Raw genomic sequence first — 22,339 nt, 5'->3', positions numbered from 1 at the left:
TAGTAGATGCTGAGTTTGGTAGACGGAAAATAGAGAAATATCAAGATCCTCGGAGCATACGTACCCGTTCCTACACCACAGTCCCTTTTGGGCCGTCGGTATAGATTGGCGTTGGGAGTACTTATACTATATGTATATTAGGAATAGATAAGCCAGAATATTAATGTAATCAATTATGATTCTGGTGATTTATGCAGAAAACATCGTTAAGGAAAAGTGGGAAGCTGTGTGACAAGGAAGAAGAAAATCAAGTTCCAGGGGCTCCTCCAAATGTGGCAAGGAGACCTAAATATACCAAAGATACAAACATTTAAGTGCATTTACTATTAGAAAAATTAATTTTTCACAAAAAATCTGTTAATCACATAATCAAACACAGCTTAGGCCACAGCACAGCTGTCGATAATCGCATGATAATCCATTTGCAGCACGATTAACGTTATTTAAGCAGTTAAAGCGGAACCCAAATGCTGTTTAGGCAACGTAGAAACATATGTGCCATTACTCGGCTTACCCCTGTGGCTGCATTAAAATAAACCACAAATTAAATTTACACCATTAAATGTGCAAGAAAAATGGGAAATATTGGCATAGCAGCTAACGAATTGATTAAATTAAGCACGTGCGGACAGCGGAAGGAAAATAGGGCAAAAGGGGCTGTTTCGAGATTGACCAAACAGCAGGAGTTGCAACACAACGCAACGCAACGCTTACGAAGGCAACACTGAAGCATAGAGATCAAAGTACTGATATTGGCGTCCCTAATCAAGCAGACTTTTGACTGTAATGAAGTCACAGAGGGTGTCTGAAACACTCAAACGCCGTTAAAAAATATTAATATTTTTTATTCTTTTTAATGAACACAGGATGTTTTTAAATCAATTATTCAGGCTGTAACACAACAACCCTTAACAGCAAAAAATTAAAAACATTGAAATCGATACAGTGATTTAAGTTGCTGTGATCTATGTTGACTGCTGTGGACGAATGGGTATGCTTTATATACTTAAACACACATATGTACATATATTTAGCCTACTCGAATTGTTAATTGCAAGCAAGAAGCGTTCAGAAGCCCATGTTGCTTGTCATAAGCTGAAAACTACCCGCGCATGCGCCAAGCGCCAGCTGACGCCCGATCGTTCATAAGGGTTGCTTGCCTTATGACTACAAGCCACGGAAGTGCGGCATAATGCACACGTCATGTTACCATTTAAAACGACTATATACATATACATATATATGTATGTATGTAAATTAAAATATTTGAGAATATGCTCGTGTGAAATTAAGCGCAGGGTCGTCATGCTGCAACGAGTCCGTAGGCAAGCACCCACGAGCACTGCAATGAGTAGGTGAGTAAGCGCCTATAAAAATGTGTGTTTGTTTGAAGGTATAGTCATAATTTTGTGTGTAGGTACCGCTTGAGTGTTATATCATGCTTTTAATTGTTAATTTATGCTAATTAATTAACGGACAACTGGACAGGCGTGCGATAAAACGAAATTTCGGTGTGCCTGTTTGCATATTAGCTCACCAGACCGGACACTATGTATGAGTCTTTCCAGTGAAATTGGTATACTTAAAAGTATTTTAGTAATAATGAGCTTGCTATCAGCTAGCTGGTTACTTACACCTTGGGACTGTATTATACAGTCAGTGATGGCCAGCGCCAATAAAGGCCTCAACGACGAGAGCGAGACGGTTCGTTGATGCTATGGGGTTGTATGAATTGGAATGTGGTCGAAAAATGTCACAGGATTCTAGAACCTCTTGGAGTCTCAATTTTTAAAAATTCAACTTTTCGATAGGATAATGACTGCAAGCATACCACAAGAGTTACAAAAAGTTGGTTCGACGATAAACAAATAAAGTTCTTAATTGGCCTCCGCAGTCACCGGAACTCAACCCAAAAGAACACTTTTGGGGAGAACTCAAAAGATTCTTAGCAAGTAGCTACTCTATTCCCCGAAACCTTTACGAACTTTGGCAGCAAGTGACAATGTACTGAAACAAAATCACAATAGAAGTCTGGCAGAAACTAATAAGCAGCATGCTTACCAGAATAAGAGCTGTTCTGCAAGCAAGGGGTGGCTGTACGAAATATTGAGGTCAAACTCGAAATAATGATCGAAACTTTGTTTTGTTTCACTTTTTGAATGAAATACGCTTTGTTTTTGAAAATGTTAACCTCCCCTTTTGTTAATAAAAAATACTTCGACTTCATTTCGGTTTTATTTCGTTATTTTTTTTTATCGTGGAATAAGTTAACACACTGCAAACATTCGAATAATTATTTGAAGAACTGTATGTGTTTATGCTTATTATAAATTGAGACGTTAGTGAAAATTATTTTTCATTGACATTTACAAGGCCAGGAAAATTATAGCGTCAATCAAAAGGGCTTTAGGTAGGTAGATATGTATGTATATAGAACTTAAAACCTTCGCAACATAGTCGAATACTGTAAAACAACGCCAAAGTTTATCAAAGAAATTATTTACAGTAAAATGAACAATTAAACAAAAGCAATGAAATTCGAACCAAGTCTTGAGTGGTTTTATTTTAGCATTGTTCTTAATCAAGCTCGTGCCACTATTATAGAAAAACGAATAAAAAAAAGTAACAAGTATAAAATTAAAAAAAAAAAAGAAATAATAGAGACTAAAATGCTTTACAAAATTGTCTGCTTCTACCACTTCGCACTTTTAGCCTCAAAGGCCTGATTTACGGTTCCATTTTTACCATACCCTCGAAAAATTTAATTCCACCAATTGTGTGTGTACGTGTGCGTGAACCCTTTAAAAGCCTTACTTTGTTTTTCTACTTTGTCAGTGTTATTGTTTTCCACTGTCTTTGTTTACTTCTCCGACTGGTGGAGTGTCACCCGATGTTGCATTTTGCATGCATATGTTGCATGCAACACCAACCACACCGTGAGTCAATAAAACCTGAACGTTTCATTTGATTCGTAGCAATAAAGTAAATAAATAAATTTGTTTTTGTGAAAGCAAAATTTCATTTCAGCGAATTTTTGTGCCACATTGCTGTCAACAGACACACAAAACGTTGGGAATTACATTATATGCATTCGTGAATTTAATAGACAAATAAAGTAGGAATGTGTTTCAGGCTTTGTTGTCCCATTTCAGCACCAACAAGAAGCAAAGGAACTGCAGGAGCGCAGTGGCAGCCACCGGAGGGTAGTATGCAACCAGCTGGTCCCGGTAAACAAAACACCACCGTGCGTAAATATATTACCTACTGTTATTCGGCACCAAGCTGCTGAAATGCAATGAAAATTTGAACTTCCGCGATTTGTGCGCAGCCAGGAATGCATCCACCTTTTCTGTGGTGGTGGTGGTGCTGCTGCTGCAGCTCCTGCCTAATTACAAATGAGAAGTAGGGGAGAGCGGTGAATGGCATTCAACACGGTGATAGCAGTTACCTACTCTCAAATAAGTCATATCCTCTGCCAGTAATCAACGTTAATAATGAGAAATATCTAAAGGATATTGGAAAGCGGAGAATTATTTGAGGTGAATGCCCAGCTGGGCACCGAAATGCAGATGTTCCTTTCACGGTTTAGATATAATTGAGGGTTTTAAACGAAGTAGAAAATGATAGAAAAGGCTCGAAAGGATGTGAACGCATAATAATGCCAATAAATATCGTTATAGCTATGTATATGTATGTATGTATGTATATTTATGGTGGAGAATAATAAATGTTTATAATTAATAAACTTATATTGGGGCACGAGAAATTGCACGGATTGTGAGAAACGGCGTTACTTCAAGCATAAGTATGTCCGAACGTGACTAAAGAACAAAAAAAGTATGATACCAAAATATTACTCACATACATAAAATTAATAAATTCAATAAATAGCCGATATCTTCGTACAAAATTCTAAAAGATCGAATTTCAAGACAGCCTTGCCCAGACACTAGAACTAAACCTAATTTGAATATTTTTGTATGTCAACGTTCGCGATTTAAGCAACAGCCCTTAATTTCCATCTTTTCATAAAAACATATCATCTGATCAAATTTGACCCGGACTGGCATTTACATTTCAAGTATATTAATACAAATCTTTATTATTACCAAAATTCTGTTTAATTTTCCAAACACTAGTTGCAAGCCTGTTGCTGTTAATGTTGTTGTTTTAACGATTATCTAGTCCCCGTTAGGGTGGTAAGGTTCAGAAAAATTGTCATCGAAGTCATCCAACGGTATGCTCAGGAAACGTGCTGTTTTGACGGCCCGGACCATAGGGAGAAGGGTATCAGACGTGTAGGGTTAGCTGAGCATGCAAAGAGGTGGTTAAGGTTATGCAGGGACTCGTTGCAAGCTGAGTAGTTACCGATATAAACGAGGTTAAATCTTCGAAAGAACAGCTCTTATCCGGATAAAATCCGGAATAAATCGGTTGTTGTGGATATTGTAGTTACAAGCCTCGGTTGGGATTGCCTTCAGTCCCAGTTCAGTATGAATTTTTTGTTACATTAAATAATTAAGAGATCCTCAGTTGTCAAGCATCTGCTGTATCTGTAATGTTTCTTTAATATTTTTCGATGTTATACTCTTTAACAGAAGTTGATGGACGACTCGCATGGGCCAACTTTTCGATGACTTCACAACCTTCACTAAATGCTTTGTGCCACTCTTACTCGTTTACTTGCGTTCGTGATAACTTAGACTTCCGAAAACACTTCTACAACATTTTCAAATATTACCCAGGCATTGATTCCACAGAAAACACAAAATTTAAAGCAAACTCGTTCAATTTTTTCTATGGTAAAAATCGCCAATAATGGCATATGGATGTCAAACTTTACTCGTACATAAAAAAGATTGCACCAATCTCAAAAAAAAATTGTTAGCGATTCGGTTTGCGCGAGCCAGTCCGGTTCATATTTGATCATGTTGTAAGAGGAACTAAATTTACAAGAAAAAGTATTAATTCAATACTCCTTAAATTTTTGAAGTGTTTGTAAACAAAATTTAAAGATATTCAATTCATCAGCAGCGGTTTTGTAGGACTATACCTATATACTTTTAGTATAGCCGCTGGCAGATAGCAATAGAAATAATCAACAATTCTATTCTATCCACCTGAAAATAATACTTGTATTGTGAAAATTGTGTCATGGTTTTCAACCAACCATATAATTTTCCAACTAAAAATGCTGAACTACATTAAAATATTTTACAATTTAAAAATAATAGAAACGCTTGGTCTTAAAGCCTTCACCAAAACGGCTTAATTTTTTAAAAGCTGAAGCCATGAATTCGTTCAAAACAAATATTAAATTAACAAATAGTTTTTAATCGTGTTCAATTAACCGTACAAATTGAATTAGCGCCGAATTTTATTTACTCAGCTTCATAAATGTGAAATTAGTTATGTAGAAACTACATTATATAAATATGTAATGTATACACATATGTATGTATATACACACATATTATGCAACTTCCACAAGAAGTTTTTTGAACTTCATTAACTTCATTAGCTTCATTTAATTTTCATTTTCCTTGGCAGAGATGCATTTTCCAGCGTTTTTGTGGCGCGAATGAGTGTTTAATTACAATTAGTGCTGTTAATTATGGCAAATGCGCTGTAAATAGGCGTAGGATTTTATGATTTTCTCAACACATAATTTATCACTTCATGACAGCATAACAGCACAATACGAGAATGCCTGGCATGACTTGAAGAACATATGTAAATACGCCTACAAATATTTTTACATAATTTAGTATATGTGTATATGTACACACTTATGAATATGCTCATTTAATGACAAAATGCATTATTCCTCTTATAAACCGCAAATTGAATTATTCATTGTTAGTACGGAGTGCATTGAACCTTGGATTTATTATTTACTTGCTCTAAAATTTGGACCATGTTGTTTTCCATAGACATTGGTTTTTTATAACCATTTATAAAACATTCGAGTCAAACTAGCTCATTTTCTAACTCATTGGCAAAATGATTTCTGTTGCTACATCAACCACATATCGCTCATTTGCTGCAAGACCGCCATAAGTCAAAAAAATCGATTCTCCAGAAAACGCGTTTAAAGTTTTCAACTGCCTACAACCTTACACGGTGACTCCAACCTTACACCTCTTCTCAAGCGGAGCATATAAGTATTCATATGAATTTTACACTCAACATGAATTATGATATAACGAACAATTCTGCAGCATTAACTCAAAAATCACGTTTTTTGATTTATGCCGGTCTTGCAGCAAATGAGCGATATGTACATATGAATACTGCATACGCCTAAAGTTTAGCCGCATCAAACGATTTTTCCATACTGAGGGTCGCGTCATGACTAAATTATCTCAGGTCCTCCTGCTGATCAATTATGTAAATATTTTATAATGTCTCCGACGTTTCTTTCTGGGTGTTACAAACTTCGTGGCAAACTAACTACTGGAATTCGTCAGAGTGTTGGGCTTTGGGAATACATGTGATGCAGGAGAGGGCACAATAGATTCAAGGTCGCGGTGCAAACCTCATCTTATTTCTATGCTACCATATTTCTATTCTTATATACCCTGTTAATGATATTAAAAAGAGGAAGAATCTTAGTAAAATAAATTACCTATAAAACTCCTCAGAAGGCAAGGTACATTTTTATTAAGAGGGTACATGGGTTCACGGGTTTCAAAAAATCGATTTTTTTTATTGTCTTATCAAATTCTACAACACCTCCAGAATATTGTCCTAAATTTTCTAGTTAATCCAAGTAATAGTTTCGGAGATACAGCCTTAAGAACTTGTGCGCCCGAGGCTAGCTAGGCTAAGTGCACCATCTTTAAAAGCGCTTTTCTGGAAACTGTGTTTTTGAAGTCGGTTGGCATGAAATTCTTGAAATTTTACAATGTCATGAAATTGAGATACAATTCTAAGGCTTGGACGAAGGATTTTTTATTTTCAATTACAACTATTTTTTTGTAAAATTGTCTGTCAAAAATCCAAAGTCCACGTTCAAAATAAGTTTTAACTAAAACCAGTACATTTTATATGATCCTGTAAGATTATCCTGCCAACCCGGGAATTTTTTTTGTAAAAGAAGCAATATCTAATAAATATTTCATTTTTTATTTGGGCTGTTTTTTCTTTCGTGCTAAAAACAAGTTCATATATTATAGTTATGGAAGTAACTAAATTTAGATTATCCTTTATCTGGCAAATGGTTTTGAAGATTTTAAAGCATTAGTAAAAATGTTCCCAATGGCGAAGAAAATATTACCACAACAGCAGGATCGATAGTAAAAAGGCGACATGCCACTATTCTCGATCAATCAAACAAAGTTTTACACTGCTCTTAAATTCATAGATTATACTTTCAAAAACAGCGACTCCCAAGTTGTAATAGAGAGAAACAAAAGATTGATATTGCGGAGGAGTATTTCGTGTAATGATACTAGAATGTCAGATATTTTGAAAAACCCTGACTGAGATTCGGCTTTTTTGCTCCGCTACTCACTCTGTACCAGAACTAATTACAATATATAGCCTCAGTGGCGTTCCTAATTTTCTGGCTTTGCATTAAATACTTACTTAATAAGTAATTAGCACATATTTAAAGAAACCACAACAAAAGTAATGCACACTTCTGTGAATCTAAAGTTTGCCACACCACGCTTAGCCTTAAAAGCTTAGAAGTTTCTTTAAGACGATTATCCAACACTTTCAACAGGGGTTGAAGGCACACACAAATCAGTGTGAAAAGTCAGATTTGCACAAATATAAGCTATTTTACGACTTTATGCTTTGTCTTAGACAAATCAAGTTCAACCTACACGCAGTTGTCAACACCTACCCACAAAAGCTATGAATACAAGTACCCTTCCACCCGCACACGGCGCGCTAAAGCGTACGAGATTGACTAATTTAGAAAAAAAGGTACGAAAACCAACAATAAGAGGGTGTTGGATTGCAGTCTGCCATGGTGGGGCAGGAGGCGAAATGGGTAATGAGTGTGCTACTACCGGTGGCACTTCGAAATCACAATCTTTTTTGTCTCACTCAGCGGGTAGTCTCGATGACAATTTTGTGGTTTCTTAAACCAAGTCGGCCGTCCGTGCGTTCGTCCATTTGTTGCTAGGCAGGCAGTCGGTGTCATTACGGCAATTGCACGTGTAGTCAGGCAGTTACTCAAAAGTACCCGTATTAGAATAGAAAAGCCGAATTAAGATTCATTTTCTTGATGGCGTTGGTGCGGTTGTTGCTGGGTTGATGGGGTGCTGGGAGACCGGCGTACTATAATGAATGTGAGTGTCGAAATTAACTTGTAAAGTAAGTATTTTTTCCTACCCACACATCTTTCTCTCTCTCTATAGGAAGGTGGGTGGTATAAGGCAAGCTTGTTGAAATTATCCGACTATTCATGAAATTGCGAGTGTAAATGCCTGTTTTTGGCTTTTGCTGTCGATTTAATGGAACGAGTGAGTCGGTGGGTGGCGGTGTGTTCTGATGCGCCCAGTGATTGAAGCGACATGTCGCTTGCCACCAATTTGTAATCTGTAAAGTGTAATTGTTATTGCTTTACCCATGCATTCCCCTCAATCTATACGCTGAAAGGGGCGATGTGGATGTCGACAGTTGGTTTTGGTTTTCCGTATGGTTTTTGCTGACGTTTGTGTATTTTTCAGCATTGCTTGTCGCAATCATTGGTCTTTTTAATGGATTTTTGTCTGCGACAGCAACAGGAAAATAAATGTAAACAGGCAGCGGAAGGCTGGACGGATAGCTGGATGCTGTGATATATGGAAAAATTTTTCCGGTGGAAGAGGAGCGAATCAATGTACCGGCCATCGTCACGCCACATCACCGGAAAACATTTTTTCGTAAACAGGCTGTTGGCTGATGCCTAATAGCTTTGTTAATTAAGAGCATAAAACATATTGATTGCATCTATATACATATATATGGGAGACAGATTGTCAGAGTACCGGCAGACGTTGGTAAATTTAATCAATTGGGAAATTTATGAGTTCTGTATGAAAATGTAATGATTTTTGCAATTTTTACTTTACGAACGAATATTATTAAATTGTTTATTAAATTTATCCGAAATATTATCACTGGTGTTATAAAACTATCAGATTCAGAAGGCAACGCTGATTAAGTGGCTTTAGGATATCAATTTAATTGCGTCAATTCACAAATTATCTACTCTAGAGGTATAATTGCAAAATAAATCAATTGAATTCTAGTGGTAAAAATGAAACGAGCTTTTCAGATTGAATAACGTGATGTGGTGCTTTCTTGGATTAATTCCATAAAAAAGTTGAGTTCAAAGACGACTGAAATATATGATGTGACAGAAAAAGTTGTATATAAGATCTTGTAAAAATTACGGATTAAATTGAAGGTTTTATTCAAAGAGTTAGAATAATCCGATTTAGGTAAAATATGAACGATTTTGTTCGATAACTTGTTTACTATTTTAAAGGTCCCTATGGCCCCCCATAGAAACAATCGTCCCTTCTGGCGAATAACTTGTACAGTCGGTTTTCACAAGCTTCTTTAGGAGAGAATTTTCGCCAGTAAGATCATTCGCCATAAATAGGAACAAGTAGTAATCACCTTGTGATCCTGGGGCTGCAAGCCAGGTATCATCAGGTGGCTGTATACCATGATCGCAAGGCCTATTGTCACTTATGGAGCGATAGCTTGGTGATCTTGAAGTCATGCTGGAGCCCACACCGCTGCATCTAATGACCAAACAGGTAGCTAAAAGCTGCACATGGCAACAGAGGAGGCAAAGGGAAGATAATGACGTCTTAACAAATGAAGGCCTTTGGGAAAGTAACAGAGGCAGCACTATCCAGTGGTACACTGACAGCTCGGAAGGCATTGGAGTAGGCATTGAGTGACCTCATACCAAACTATCCATACCAATGAGATGTTTTCGGAACATCTTTAAAGCAGAAGTCTTTGCTATAAGTCAGGGTGCCGAATGTAATCTCCATCGCAACCATCACAACCAGCGTATCGATATACTCAGCAATAGTTAAATTGTACAAAAAGACTGTATAGGAAGGCTGAACCGCTTATCAGTTTGCAATCGTGTTCATCTGATCTAAACTAGGCCGCTCTGCAGCAGCTTCCAGGACTATGGGGTCAGAACCGTACATTGGGATGGGGCCCCAAACCACGGAGGAGAGAGTGGGGAGAGAACGGTTCTGGCAGCAGGAATGCGCTACGTCAAGCTACTACTGTGAGGGTCAAATCTTGCAAAGTTTAGAGATATGATCAACATCTCCCGAGGGAAGCACTCGTCCATCATGGGCATAATCTCTTGGGCAAACTGCCGGTTTTGCGTCATGGAACAGGAAACTCCAGAACACCTGATTATAGATTGCCGAGCAATTTGTAGAAGCAGGCTCAAGGCCCTAAGGTCCATCTACGTGGACAGTGATCAGAGTGCTGGAATATTGTGACCATATATGATATAGGAGAGGGCATAATATACCAGTGAAACAGTGCTTACATGACGGTCGGATGCAACGATTTCCATTATTTCGAAACGTGGTTCACCAATGACATCAAAATTAGCGTATCGAAATCGTTGGAACCAAAATTGCGGGTTATATACTGTTACAGCATCAGGACCATAAACACTATTCGCATTTTCAGCCACCTTACTAGCGTTTTCGGCTTTATCGAAACTGCCAAATGTAGCGCATTTTCTTTTTTGCTGGTGTCTAACTTTGAGACGTACTCAAATACTTTTGAGTGATGCAATTAAAGAATTGTCTGAGATGTTGATTTTGGTGCGAAATCTTATCTTTCTAACTCAATATTGCTTTGAGTTACCCATTTTTACAACACGAGATACAGCTTGCTTACAGCCAATTTGGGGGAAAAATAGTGGATATATTTTTACTAGATGGATCTTATACGTGTCTTTTGAGATAAAAGTCATCCATACGATTTTTTCATGATTTCTAGTGTCGATTTTTCTAACAAGTAACTAGAGACGACTACAACCCGTTTTTCATTCTTTACGACAGAACCGAAACATGAAGATATCTACTTGAATTTGGCCTAACTTTTTTTCAAACTAACCTAAAATAAAATTTTTTATTGTTATGAGAGATATTTTTTGTATTACGCTATAATATAAAGTAAAATATTATAGTAATATGTAAATTAAATTAAATTAATCTTACAGTAATATGTCAAGTACTAAGCGCTCATAACTCATCAAATAAGTTACATACCTGAAAAGAAAAAGAAAGCACAATTATTTATTGAACAGTAATATAAGTAAAAATTTTATAATTTAAAAATTTATAAAATATCTATATTAAAAAAAATACTCAGTTTTTGCAAAATCAATAAAACAATTTTGAAAACAATATCCCACTAATTGCACATCAAAAGCTCTTTTGTGCGCCAACTCGGAGACAATGCATGTATATATGTATATACATATGCAAACACCACGCCCAAAAGAAACAGTGAAGTAGTCTACTCGAGATAAGAGTGTCTGGTATATTGCTTGTTCGCCACAATGAACTGACGAGACGCGCTGCTCTTGAGTCCTTGTAACAGTGACGAAATTCAAATGCCACGAACAACTTGTTAGCCGAACAATATGCACTTGGACAACAATGCGGACACACGTGGCAAAAAACACACTGACACACGCCGAACTCATACATACGGATTACTCAAGGCCAATAACAATTGTGGGCTTGATTTTAATTTTTGCGATAAAGCAAATTACAATGCAGCTAGAAAGAGAGTGGATTGGAAAAAAAGAACCTGTTGTAAAGTACCGGAAAATAAGCTACAGCTGATGATGCCGCTGCTGTAGCTGCTGCTGCAACACAGGTCAAGGCTAATACGCTGCAAAAAGCGACTGGCTCGAGCATGTAAGAAGGATAATTGATTGCAAACAAAGCGGAAAATTGGCTGCAAGGACAATCTGTAGTGCCACGAGGCTGCTTGTAGTAGAAGAGTGTGAAAAAATGTTTGTAATAATGGATTGTTCTATTAAAGCGTGCATAATTTGCTGCTCTTAAAAGAATTTCTATAAGTTTAACGGTGGTGTTTGGTGTTTTTCGATTTTTAAGGTAATAAAATTCTTGTTGACAAGACACTTTATCGAAAGACGGACTTTCTGTAGCATATTCACATTGCAGTAAAGTACATTTTTGGGGTAAACAATTTACTTAATATTGAATGTTACTCACAAAATTATTTCAGGAGGGGCTTAAGGGGTTATATCCTCTAGCAAGTCAGAAAAAGTGTACTTTAATAACCATCTTGGAAAAATTTTGGATTCCTTTGATTGCGTAGACGATCTCCAGGAAGACCTCCGAAAAAAGGTTTTAGGTTGTTAGGTTTTTTTTGCCTAAAATCAGACCAGATCAAAAACCAAAAACATTATTAGTACTATACACTGTTATAAAAAATTTCCGAAAACTTTAGTTACATAAATTCACCGGATGAGTAATATTTCAAAAATGTCGGAAAGCTTACGGTGATTCGGGTTTATCAAGAAACGCAAGCTTACGAGTAGTACAAAGTTTTCAAAGATGGTCGAGAGACCGTTGGAGACATGCCTTGTTCTGGGCGACCTTAGACCTCGTCAAATTATGAAAATATTCATAAAATGAAGAATATAGTGCTTGAAAATCATCACGCATGTGTAAGAGAGGTAGCAAGAGAGCTCGACATCATTCCCGAGTCCGTCCGAAAGATTTTGATGAATATTTTGGGTATGAAACGCATCTTGTTGGACTCGTCCCGATAAAGCTGAATTTTTTTGGCATCGAGCCACGATTGCGACCAAAAACGTAATGAATACCATGAAAACCTTCGAACGACCTTTTCAGTCGATTGAAGAAATAAAAAAAAATTGCTGAAGATCATCACAAAAGTTCTTATGAAAACTGTTTCGAGGACTGGAAAAAGCGTTGGTTGGTCGTTAAAACCAAAAAAAGGCACGTTTTGCGAACGTTCCAATACCTCCTGGTTCCCTGGAGACTTTTTAGATCATTACTTCAAAAATTCCTTCGGTTTAACTCTGAAACTATTTCGTTATTCTTAATTTCCCTTTTTTAATTTTTTCATGATTTTATTTCTTTTATATTTTTTATGTTTTGTATATGCGATTTATGTTCATACTAAATATAATAGATACGGTTTCATGTTTCCATATACTTGTATACTTAATTTTTTTGCATTTTACTCTAACTTTTATTTCGCCACTCAGTCACATGACTAATTAATTGCCGCCGCTTGCTGTCATTTTATACTTGATTGCCAATGTGATTTATGCTCGTTTACAGAGACTTTTCTCTATTTGGCCTGCGATTCAATGACCATTGAAAGGTATTGAGTAAGGTGCCGACAACAAACTATGCTTAAATGGGCATGCCACTCTAATTAAAAGGCGTACTGTTGCACCTCACAGGTTCGTATGTATGTGTGCTTTGATTGATTGTGATTTTTCCGAAATAATTTGTTTGGAATTAAATGAAAAGTGATTGCGGCTGGGTAGCTTTATCATGGGAACTTGGAAAATAGAGAAATTTAGAAGATGTTGTGCAACGCCAAAGACTATTTTTTACTAAATTCTAGCGACTTCTTCAAAATTCACATAAAAACTATATATGTATGTACGTCTTGAGTTATAGGGCACATATAAAAAATTGTGTATTTAATTTGTATTAATTTTCTTCCTTCATATAACATAACCTCACTGAGACACTCTTTTTTGAACAGTTCTAAAAAACGTACAAAAGTTTGATCTGGGTCTTAGGATCTTATATTTCCATTCCATTTCCATTTATTCGTGCTTCCCGTTATAATTTAACATTTCTACGATTTACTGAGATTCTTTTTTATTTTGTTTTCATTTTTCACTTCAATGCAATCGAAGGTGTGCCAGTCTGTTTGCCGACTGTAATGTGTGGCTTTATCAAAATTTTTGCCATTTTGTTGCAATTCCCATAATTTTTGCCATTTCGAGGATTACTGTGTATGGGAAAAGTCGAACGGCACAAAGGCAACTACAACGATTTTCTTAGTTAAATATTTATTTTTCGCTTTATGAAACTCTCGCAATGCTTCACCAACTTTAAGTGAAATAATATTCAGCCAAGCAATGTAAGCGGTAAGCAGGTCTCGCAATTATTCCTGCGCCTTTGAATCGTGCTGTTGTGTAATGAAAAATTTAAATTCCTTTTGCTATCGCAGTTGAGGCGTATTAAGAAAAAGAACTTATTTTGCGGTTTCGCTTCGTTAGTTCGATACCCTTATCTGTGTTTGTGTAAGTTATATTTGAGGTGAAGCCCGGTGAAGTCTGAGTCTTTTGTGCATAAAAAAAATTAGTTTTGATTGCAACAGCAACAATACTTTTCGAGACTAATTGCACAAGAAGCCTCGGTTATTATAGGCTTTTTGAGACAACGGAACATTAAAACGCATTAATTATGAAGTTATAAATAAATAAAAATAAATCATGAAATAATTGGTTTGATCGCTTGGGCGCTTTAGCAAAAAACTAAACACAACAACAAAAGAGCAAACGAAGTGACCATGACAACATACAATATTATAAAAATAACAAGGTATTGAAATCCACTATTAATATTCAATATTAAGAAAGTGGAATAAAAATATAATAAAAATTGTAATTGGAGCATAAAAATATTTATTTTTCTAAAAAAATGTGTGATTAAAAACAAAAAAAAACTTAACCGATTAATTAAATAAAAAAAATAAAATTAAAAAAAATTAAAAAAAAAAATAAAAAAAATAATCAAAAAAATTTAAAAAAAATTAAAAAAATAAAAAAAATTAAAAAAAATTAAAATAAAAAAAATTAATGTAATTAAAAAAAAATTAAAATAAAACAATTTATATTTTTTAAATAAATTAAATTAAAAAAAAATATATATTAAAATTACTAATTAAAATACTAAAGAAAAAAGTACATCCAAAACCTTCCGAGAATTTAGTCGATTTAGAATTTAAACATATCTAATATCTATTTAAATGCTGAGCACCATAAATACCAAACGTTCAGTCAATGCAAGTTTTTGAATATACATACATATGTAAGCATATCTGCACATACATACATATAGAAATAAAGACGTCACTGCTTGATTTTCAAATTGTTTTCCAACAAACTGTCAATCAGTACTAAGTCTAGACAACATCTTTTTTATAAAATAACAAAAAATAAAAAAAAAAAATAATAAAACAAATTGCAGACATTGTATTAATAGTGAAATTCATTTTGTAGTACCTTTAAATAATTGTTCTTATAAATTTTTTAATATAAATATTTTTTTTAATATTTAAACTTTTTTAATATTTTATAATTTAATGTTTTAAATTTTTTATTATATTTTTGTTTATTGTTTTTTTATTAAAATTTATTTATTATATTTTTGTTTATTGTTTTTTTTCATCAAGATTTTTTTTAATATTAAAATTTTTTTTTTAATAGGTACATATTTAAACTTTATAATTAATATTTATAATTTTTTTAATGTTTTAATTTTTTTTATTTTTTTGGATTTATTTTTTATATATTTTTAAATGTTTTTTTGTTTTTAATATTTTATTATGTATTGCTTTGAATAAATTAATATATTTATTTAAATCAGAGTTAATTTCAATAAAAACTAATATTATTTGTTACAATTATTTTAACTGAATATTTGTTATTGTTATGAAAAATTATGATTCCACCTTATAGCAATAGTTTTAATACAATTAAGTCAAAATTCGAAAATATGTAGTCAATGTAATAATATAAAAAAATGTAATGTATGTATAAAAAAAAATATAAAAAATATAAAAAAATAAATAAAAATTTTATATTATATAAATACAAATAGTTTAATAAATACATAGGTATAGTTGCTAAAAATTATAAATAAAAATAAGAAAATCAATTAAAAAAGTAAAAAAATCTGCAAAATTTGTTTTAGGAAATCATTTCTATTTGCATTCTGTTATGGAATATATATGTACATATATATGTATATAAATTAACACACACACCCGTTGATGGTGCAATTCATTAAATTATCGAGTCTTTAAGACCGCAATTGCTTTCCATTTCAGTAAAAATTTATCTAGATTTCGCTGTTTTGCATATTAATTAAACCCAACTTAGAACTCAGCTCAGGACTCAACTGCGGCATTTAGCCACAAAGGAGATTTAACAATAGGAATTCCAATGAAGCAGACAAATTGAATATCAATACAAACAATAAGAGGCTAATAACAAATTTTATAGGCGGGGTGGGTTAAATATAATATGCCATGCCACAGCATATTATAATGTCTTAAACCTCTCAGTAGTATTACAAATTCAGTACGTATATATTTAAGAGCGGCAAAAAATATAGAATGCTAAAATATTATAGACAAATAGAAAGAATAGAATAGAATAATAATGAATAAACAATTATAGAGGAAATTTATTTGCGAAAAGTGTAGTTTCATCCGTTTCTTGATCGTTTTTCCATATTCTCCCCCTGGAAAATACTTTCAAAAGTATTGTAAATATAATAGATGTAAAAAAAATAGTAAAATACATTATTAAGAAAAAAAATATTGCTCAAAATTCGTTCACGGTACACTTTATTTCACCAAGCTAGACTTAAAACATTGATAAACACTCTGACGACGTCAGTGACTATAATTATCTGCTCGAAATATACTCATTAATACCAGCTGACAACCATTCGAGTATCTGCAAGAACATGCCCTGTCGGAAGATGAACCATTCACAGAGAAAGTATTTACCGCACCCGTATTCTTGCTGAAAAATTAACTCCTTAAGAGTAATATAAGATTTTTGAACCATATGGTAAACATTTTTAGTTAAATAAAAAAAAACTTTAGCTTCGGTTACACCAACCTATACTACCCTTCAGAAATACAAAATATGCCTTACAAAATCTTTGATCAGTCAATTTGTACGAAAGTTCTATGATGTAGAGATCGATTAGAACAATTTCTGATTACACTATTGCCTTAAGTAATAATCTATCCCATATTTTTTGAAGATATTTCGTGAAATGAAAAAATTTGTTCATGCAAACACTTCATTTCAGTAGTTTTCTAAAAAGAAAAACCAAGTAATAATCTTTTTTATGCGGCCAAAGTAAGCGTGCCCCTTAAATGTTCAGAATAAACTTTCCTACCCGGTATGTTTTGTTGTAAATAATTTGCTCGGCGCTAATGTCAACGACGGCAGCTTCGAAAACAGCTGAACGTGTTCATCGTTCAGATCGTTCAAAGACATCGTGCGACGAGCTCACTGCTCTGGTTTATGGCCATACTCATACATCCAAGTGATTGTCTAGCTCTGCACATGGTTGCTCTATGAATATGCTCTATAAAGCATACCATGTGCTTACACATTTGTTTGAAATATTTTCTCGTGTTTGTTTTTTTTGCTATTTTTACTTGACTACATCAGTTGTCAATTGTCAATTAACACTACAAAAGGTCAACAACAAATTGCTGTTTTTCTAGTTGTTGTAGCATTGTTATTGCCTCTGTCTTTTCTGACTTTGGTATGTTTTAGTTTCTGGTTGTAAACTCTGTTGTGTTGTTCTTCTTACTTTTCAGTAGACATCTGAGCAAAAGTTTCGTGCCATTTTATAGACTTTTTGCTCTGGCGCGTGAATTTTCCAAATTTTTTTTAATATAATATTATGTTACAATAGGTCTTGCTGATTGTGGAGATGATAGTGTTAATATTAAGAACGGCTTTACTGTCGTAGTTATTGTAAAGTTGTTTCACTTAAAGGGGTGTTCTAGTCTAGAAGTAAAAAAGTATTTTTTTTCCAAGTTTAAGTATTCTAGAAGAAATCTTCTTTTAATTCAAGCGAATTTTTTTTTAATTTTAATTATTTGCGGAGATAAAGGTATTTTGCTGACCCGACATCCAAACTGGTTCGGATGAAAATGAAACTTTAAGGGGGTATTCTACTCTAGAATTTTGTAAAATTCGATTTTTTTCATATATTTAAAGTTTAGACCCTTAAGACCATATCCTCCAAAAGATTTTTAAAAATTAAAATTATTTTAAGAGCTACAGTTACTTTAGTGACACAGTACCTAGCCCGGTAGGTAGGTAGACTCACTTTTTTAAACGCGTTTTTCTCGAAACTACTTTTTTCCACACGGTACCGGCATTATCTAGTTCTATACAACTGATTTACTTGAAATTCTGTGTGAACCTTCTTTATATAATCCTTTATCTTTATATAATCCTTAATCCTTTGTTTTTAATATTTAAAAAAAATCAAGAATTTCAAAAAAAAAAGCGTAAAAAATGAATTTTATTTTCAGGCAGTCGCCATTTTTTCGTGTTCCCTGAGGTAGGGACTATAACAGCATCCTTACTGATTAAGAATTTCTTTTGATTTTTTTTTTCAGACCATCAGGAGAGTCAGGATCAATGTCACCAGGATGCGCCATTTTTTTTACACCTATCTCTCCCCCCCCAACAAGTCAAATATTGATGAATAATGAAATATTTTGCGTACTATTTACAATTGCGGGGTATTTTTTTGTCACAATGTTCATATTTTTTTGGCTTAAAAACGCGGGTATGGTCACGTGTAAATTTTCTGAAATTTATTCACTTCATCAGCTTCTAATTTTGATGTTAGTAAATACCTAATAAAAATGGCTACCAAAAATATGAATTGCCTTTTTTACGACACTTCAAAAATTAGTGAAATTATTGTCTCTAGATTAGAATACAACCTTAAATACTTAAAATTATTATATTATTGCAGCAAGTATTGCCTACATTTTGGCGCAAATATAATTTCAAAAGTTTTGAATTTCCGATCGTTGCTGCATTCTTCTTAAACTGAGCCAAAGATACATGCAAATTACAAGTGAATCATTAGTAGAACTCCGACAGAAGCTCTTCATCTTTGCTTGTCGTTTATAACCTGAGTCAGACATTTTCTTCGTCTATTTTCAGTGATAATTTTTACTTATTACTCTAATAATGTATTTTATCAAATTTTAAATCTTTTTTTGGGTTTAAAAAATAAATATTTTATTTTTAATTTCGTTATTGCAATTAATATTCAATTTCCGAAATTGGGATTGAAAAAAAATATTTTTTATTAGAAATTTCGCAATTCTGGTCGAAACAGAAAATAATATGGATGAGTATCTAAACATTTCTTAAAAATTTCAATTCATATCAATTACGAAGTAATAAAGATCTTCAGATATTTCATAAACAAGAAACGCCCTACTCAACGAAATACTATCGCATGCTCAAATCGCATTCATAAGCTGTCAGATCGAATATGTTTAAGCAATATTTATTAACTGTTACTTCAAAGTTTTCGGGCAAAATTAAACTCATATCGGTAAATAAAGAAAAGAATAATTTTCATGACTGCGAATATGGTAAAAAAAAAAGAAAAATACAGAAATAAATAAAAATTAAATATGACAGCCAAAACACGCCTGAACGGGCTCATACACACTCACAAACCCGCACAAACACATATGTACATACAAGTATGTATAGTACGATCGTAGTCACACAAAACGCTAGTCAAGCGGCTTAGCTCGAGACGCTCTACAATTCTTAGTTGAGCGCAAAGTTTCAAGAGTTATGAGTAAATTCGGAAATTCTAAGCAAACTGCTGAGCTCGACAGTGATCATCGCATAAGTTCGTTAAACGGCCAGAAGCAGCAATGACAGCAAGACAGAGCGGTCGTTTAAAACGTCGCTGCGACCCATCTAAGCGTGGCTCCCGCCATCAATCTATGAGTTTATAGCGTTTGCTTGTGCATGTGGTTCGTAGGAGAGTTGTTCGGCGGCTACGCCCTGAGAACGCCAAGTTTTTTGTTTTTTTTTTTGGTGCTTTCGCCCGCCGTCTAATGCCGCAACGCGCTCGCCACCAAAAGTGAGTTGAGTAAGCGCACGTTTCCTAATTTAATTTATATGTTTAAAGCCGACGTTGGTTGGATATGTAAGTGATGTGTGAGTGCATGTATGTATCTTCACATTTTCCCAATCTTTGACTTGGGAACAGTTGTGCTGTCACAGTGAAGAGTGTGTGTGCGCGAAGTGCCGTTATTATTCGGCCTCTTCTGTTACTATTTTTCTGTATTTAACTGAAGTGTTGGCTCTTAATTGTTGAAAATGCGTTTGCATATATACTCACACATACAAGCACGAAAATATATACATAAATGCGTAACTTTAGTGTCGTTAATAGTAATGTGTTTCATATTATGGCGGCATTTATAATAATTTTCCACTCATAAGATAACTAACTGTAATTAGTGAGGTAAACATTACCGTTTGACGTCGTAAACCCACATGCAAACAGACATATGAGGCATGCATAAATGTTCCTCTTGATGCATTTAGAAATTTATGTTGTTAATAAACACACACATACACATATGTACATATGGTATGTATAGAAGTAACCACATGGCTTACATATCAGCTATGTCACCTTAGCATACATAACTATACATAATATACATACATAACATACATCACATGCAACAATAGTGAAATGTCTAACTATAAAAATGAGGTCTGAGTGCTAGTCTGCCGACATGCATAACTTCCACTTTGTTGACAGCATATAGATTGCTACGGTCGTAAATAGTGTAAAAGTGCCAACATCAGGTTTAATGAACAACAGTGTCAATGCTCTGTTGCGTATGTTATTCACTCGCCACAATGAAACGCTTAATGAAAATACGCATTTCTTTCCTTGTCCCCGCTTCAAGTCAATATTTCCACATGCATGCCCTTTTTACAAATAGTTTTCGCGCTTTTCTTTGCAAACAGTGAGACTTCATTAAGATCACAAAAGTTCGCATGAGATTAATATTAAGTTCTCAAGCGAGCAAGTTCTTAAGCGAGCGAATTCCTTAGCTATCCTTTCTTAATTATCCTTAATTTTGTTCGCGAGTTCTAGTAGAGTATCCGGAAAACGAAGATCTTTTAAAACTTTACTCTCGAGTATTTTGCTAAAGCAGTTTAGAGGTTTCAACATCTCATCTTCAGGTGATGACTGTTCATCCAACGAACATCATGGGTTAATTATAGTTCAGAAATTTAAATGAATCGATATTTTGTAATTTCTCAAAAAAAATATTTCAAAATTCAAAAAAAAACATGTTCTTTCGATTTCCGGCAAAACTACGAGCCCTATGCAGTCTATGAGCGTTCGTTAGAGTGGAAACACCCGATTAAATTCTGTGTGAAACTCGATAAATCTGCGATATAGACGTTTGATGTTATCAAGCAGGCTTAGCCATATGTTGGTTTAGCAAGAAGTGGTGTGTTTCGGTGGCACCAGGCCTTTTTGGAGGGCCGCAAAGAGGTCGCTGATGAAGACCGTGCTGGGAGACCTGCGACTTCAACAAACACCGACAATGTGACTCGTGTGCGCAAAGCTTTGAACACAGACCGTCTATTTTAACATGCGCAAGGTGTGCGTGAAGATGATCCCAAAAGTGCTCACTGACGACCAGAAATTGCGGCGAGTGGAAGTGTACCAAGAACATTTGTGAAAGTGGCCTCCAATTTTAGAATAACGTAATCACAGGTGACGAGTCATGGATCTTTGAGTATGATGGTGAGACAAATAGACAATCTTCCGAGTGGCACAATCCAATCCACGGGGATCCAAGCAGCATGCACCTCGCCTCTCAAGGCTATTCCGGAGAATGCCTTCCGTGGCGCCTTCAATGCTTGGAAATCGCGCTGGCAGCACTGTATCGACGGAGAAGGAGCCTATTTTGAAAGTTTTTAAAGAATAGTAACAATTGTTTCAATAAATTGTTTTTAATCGACTCATTTCTATTACTTTCCCGACAAACCCTGTAGTTAATATTTTGGGTATGAAACTTGTCAATGCTAGACTCCTACAAAAAACCTGTATAACCAACGTCGAGTAGAGGTGTTTGACTATGTATGACTACATTTGTATCTAAGGACCCTATATTCATTAAACCTATCATTACTGGTGATGCGACGAGAGGATATGACATCGAAACTGTACAAAAATAGACACTAAATAGACACTAAATGTCATCCACCCAAGGCTTGTATGTAACAAGTTTATGTAAAATTGAATGAAAGGAGCCAATTTTGAAAATTAAAAATATATATTCAAATATGTGAAAATTATATTTCCAGTCCAGTTTCAGTATATCAGTCCGGGTCAATTTTGATCAGATGGTACAATCAAAGATTAATTGGTTACATAGGTTTCCTCGGGCAAAAAACGGCCTTTTTTCAATAATT

The 22,339-nt window shown here is 34.5% G+C and overlaps 1 protein-coding gene across 5 annotated transcripts in view; it reads right to left on the bottom strand.

The window, feature by feature from the left end:
- LOC105224129 (neuroglian) overlaps nt 1-22,339 on the bottom strand; it is a 137,286-nt gene that overhangs the window by 102,240 nt on the left and 12,707 nt on the right. The gene's annotated exons all lie outside the window — the stretch shown is intronic.

This window comes from Bactrocera dorsalis, chromosome 4 (assembly GCF_023373825.1).
Source record: "Bactrocera dorsalis isolate Fly_Bdor chromosome 4, ASM2337382v1, whole genome shotgun sequence".
NCBI classification, from domain to species: domain Eukaryota; kingdom Metazoa; phylum Arthropoda; class Insecta; order Diptera; family Tephritidae; genus Bactrocera; species Bactrocera dorsalis.
Note: the sequence above shows the minus strand (reverse complement) of the source record. Positions and strands in the feature narration are given on the sequence as shown.